This window comes from Elaeis guineensis, chromosome 1 (genome assembly GCF_000442705.2).
Source record: "Elaeis guineensis isolate ETL-2024a chromosome 1, EG11, whole genome shotgun sequence".
Lineage (NCBI taxonomy): Eukaryota > Viridiplantae > Streptophyta > Magnoliopsida > Arecales > Arecaceae > Elaeis > Elaeis guineensis.
The window spans coordinates 91,262,229-91,266,503 of record NC_025993.2 but is presented as its reverse complement, the minus strand read 5'-3'; the positions used below and the strand labels follow the sequence as shown (position 1 = coordinate 91,266,503).

The following is a 4,275-nucleotide window of genomic DNA, read 5'->3' as shown; positions in this document are numbered from 1 at the left end:
CGTAGTCGAGTCGGTATATTCTTCTATCCAACCATAGTTGAGTCGGTATTTTGATCCTCTTGGGACTCATCTCGATTCGAAGATCGGTATTTTTCTGCTTTGGTTCCTCGGGGCTTGAGCGGGAGCTCATATTTGTTATCGAATTGCATAGTCATCGGATGAGCTGTTGATTCATTAATTTTCTTTCAGGATGTGGATCCCTTAGTCAATCGAATAAGAGCCGACTAAATAATTAAAGATATTTATAGATTATCGGCATTTCATGTCCGAGAGACAGTCATTCTGTCATAGATAAACATTGTCGTACATTACGCCATTCAATCGAAACATTGTCATAGGTCATTCCATTGTAAAGGAACATAGTTATTTAAAAAGAGCTTTTCAAATCATAGATTATGGTTGATTCGTCATTTGAAAAAGTTTTTCGAATCATAAATCATGATTGATTCATCATTTGGAGAAGCTTTCCGAATCGTCTGCCTCCCAAAGTCTCATCGCTTAGTCATTTTGTAGCCTTTTAATTTGGCAATCTAGCTCCTCGAGCTTCTGTTCGTAGTTGTCCACATGCTGAAAATCCTCTCGGAGAGAGCACCCATGAGTAGAACTTTCATTGGATGAGGGAAAAAAAAATATTGTCATTTTTCCTTATCAATTTTGTGGAGGGAAAATAGGTGGCGATCGACACGTTGAGAGTGATGGGCTAAGTGGTATGGCCCATCCTATCGATGAGATTGTTGTCGAGGTTGCACCGCTATCAATTATAGGCTATATTTGCTAGAATGCTATGAACTACCTCCGTCAATGTCTTTTCCTACTATACTAAGGTAGCGAATTGTTGAGCATCTGCGATGATGATCGGATGTGAGGATGATTGCCAGGTGAAGCTGATGGAAATATTCTGAGCTCTTATTTTCAACATGATAATTAGATTTTCTCCTCCTTTCTGGCATGCCAATCTATTACGGCCAATCCTCGAGTGCGTCTGACTCTGGTGAAGAGCAACCTACAAAATAAGTCTACTAATCAGAATTATGTCCGATGGAAACCCTCCAATGCATAAGTCAGCAAGGAGTGATGAACAGTACATTTAATATAGAAATCGATAGAGTTTAGCCTAGAAAAAGTCTTTTACTATTGTTGTTCCCTTATCTCTCCTTTATAGGCAATTCGGGTGTAACCGCTGAACACGTGGAGTTTCACTTTTTATGGCACTGAAGGATAGTTAACCCTTATTATCGAACCATAATCATAGAGTTAGTGGGCAGTTTATGTCCACTACCGATTGATAAACACTTAATTTAAGTTATTTAAAGCAAAAAATCATATTTAATTTATTTAATTTATTAAGAATTTGATACTTCTTTTTATGTTTTACAGGAAAGATGATCACCGATACAAAGAGTCCGATTCATAGATCAAAAAGACTCAAGTTTGAAAAAAATTAGACTTAAAATAAAATTAAAATAAAAGAAAGATGCATACGATATTATAGAAAATGAAGATACTATGCAAGAAATCCAAAAAGATATAGATGTAATTGTAAAGAAATAAAAGTTTCTTTTTGGAATAAAAAAGTTTCTTTTTGAAGTATTAATGCGGGCGCGACGCGGAAGCAATGCGGGCGAGGCAGTGGGTGCGGGCATGGGCGCAGGCGCGAGGCAGGCAGGTTCGTGGGTAATTTGATGCTGTGGACACAGTGACGAACAAATGCTTATTAAAAGAAAAAAAATATGATATTTGAAAATACTTCAAGAGGAAGAATTTGTATTTTTTTTATCTGTTTGTGATCTTTCCATCTCATCCATCCATCTTTTAATCCTTAGTATTTTCTTTAGTCCTACATCAAAAAATCATGTAAAACTTCTCCCTCCTAATACCTATAAAAAGACTTTTGTACTCCCATTAGAGGGGGAGCCCAAAAATTCTTCTAGAGCCTTGCATAGAGGAATAGAAAGGGAGTACTTCATGAGCAGCTAGGCTAGCAGTCTTGGGAGTAGAGAAAAAATTTTGTAACGACACAGAGATGGTTTATTGTTCTAAACTTTCTTGTATTTCTTTATATGTAATAAAGATTATGCTTTTTATTTAAATCATCATAAGTTCTTTATTTGCTCTCTTTCATATACTTTTATTTATGCTTTCTTGTTAGATTAATATTAGAAATAATTTTTACTTTCCGAAGATATGCCATGATCTATGGGTACGGGGCATGCCGAGGAAAGAAGAGTTGTTTACCTAGTACTTTCCGGAGACATGCCGTGATCTATGGATACGGGGTGTGCCGAGAAAAGATAGGTAATTTTTTTAAGATTAATCACATCTATTTAATTAAAAAAGAGATACAACTCTGCTAGTACAAAATTAATTCAAAACTCCCGAGCTCTTTATTTTCTAATTATATCAATTTTAAAATAATTTATTTTCTAAATCAAAACAACGCTTCTTTCTTTTATTTTGTAATCTCAACTTAGCCCAAGATCCCTGAGGATACGATCTCGACTCATCCTACCTACGTAGTGAGTAGAGTTATTTTTGGTGCTATCAACGACTACGCATCAAATTGTGGCACCGTTGCCAGAGAGCTTAGCATGATTGAATTAAAAAAAAAAAAGCTACTGATATTTCATAACACTTAAATAAAATAGTGTAACCTCAAATATAAAAATTTCTGACTTGATTGGACACCTTATTTTTTTGCATTGCATCTCCATAATTAACTTTAAGGGCGCAACCCATTAACTAAGATAAGGTGGGGATTTGATCACCCTTCCTTGGCCCACAAATCACTCCCTTGCATTTGTATAACCTAGACCTTAATCTAAAATTAATTAGACGTTGACCCCTAAGGATTTTGAGCTCATTAGGACAAGTGACCTTGAGAGTTGAACCAGGTTAGACTTGGTCAGCTAGCTGGTGTCTAGGCAAGTGGTTTGTGGGACGACTGGGCCCGAAGGAAGGTGGTTTTTAATTGGTTTCGTTCGCTGACCTGACCAATTTAATTGATGTCTAAGGAAAGCAACGGGGGGACTCCCACCAATCTTACACTTACCTGGCCAGTTGGTTGGTCAAACTCCGACTTGGAGGGCTTGAAGGCTAACTACAGTTAGGAGCTGTCTAGAACTAGGATAACTTTAGGATAGAGAGTCCACTGCGTGCTAACTTGATTGTAATTAAAATCTAACCACAACTAATTCTTCTATTAGTTTTAGGACTTCTTAGGATCTCTTCTTTAGAACTCTTTTCTCTCTTCTCCTCTCCTCTTTTTTTTTTTAAAAAAAATCCTTAACAGACTAGGATAGTCCTACATAGACCTTTTAGTTGCATGTTAGGTCGACGATCACTAAAATCCGACTTGCAACCATTAGACGAAGAATTAGAAAAGACTCTTAAGACTATCCGAGTTAGAAACATGGCTGCACCTGGTGAGGCTAATCCTCCACGCTCATTGAGAGAATACTTCACTCCATCCTCGTATACCTACTCTCCATGCATTCAAGCACCTCCAGTCGAAGCTACCCAATATGAGATTAAGTCTAGCATTATTCAAATGTTACCATCATTCTATGGACTTAGTAACGAGGATCCATACAAATACTTGGATGAATTTCTTGAAATTTGTACCACAGTAAAAATCCAAAACTTCTCAGATGATGCCCTTATGTTGAAACTGTTCCCTTTCTCACTTAAGGATAAAGCCAAACATTGGTTAAACTCCTTAGACTCTATAACCATTTCAACTTGGGATCATCTTCAGAGAGAATTTCTTAAGAAATACTTTTCAATTGGTAAAACAAATCAAATTAGAAAAGCTATCACCAGTTTTTCTCAATTGGAGGGTGAACTTTTTCATGAGATATGGGAAAGGTTAAGGGATCTCATTCGTAAATGTCCACACCATGCTGTCCCTAAATGGCAACTTTGTTAGTATTTTTATGATGGTCTATCAGAGAAATACCGACAAATGGTTGATGCATCATGTGGTGGGACATTCATGCTAAAGAGTGAGGATGAAGCTTGGCAGCTCTTTGAAATACTTAGTGAGAATTTCCTACATCATATGTCTGCCACTTCTAGAGAACAACCCATGCTTCAACAAAAAATAAGTGAAATTTATCAGATTGAATATGTCATGGATATCCACAGTAAGGTAGATGAACTATCCCAAAAACTAGATCGTCTTCTAAATACTGGACAATCCCCGATTCCACCTAACCCAATCCAAGAAGTTTGTACATTGTGTGCAAGTCCGAACCATTTTGTTAGTGAATGTCCAGC

General features: G+C 36.9%; 1 non-coding gene across 1 annotated transcript; it reads right to left on the bottom strand.

The window, feature by feature from the left end:
* Nucleotides 1–3,797: 3,797 nt before the first annotated feature.
* On the bottom strand, nucleotides 3,798–3,903 carry LOC140854883 (small nucleolar RNA R71). Its single transcript, XR_012137977.1, has one exon. It is a non-coding gene; the product is annotated as a small nucleolar RNA R71 (small nucleolar RNA).
* Nucleotides 3,904–4,275: the final 372 nt, after the last annotated feature.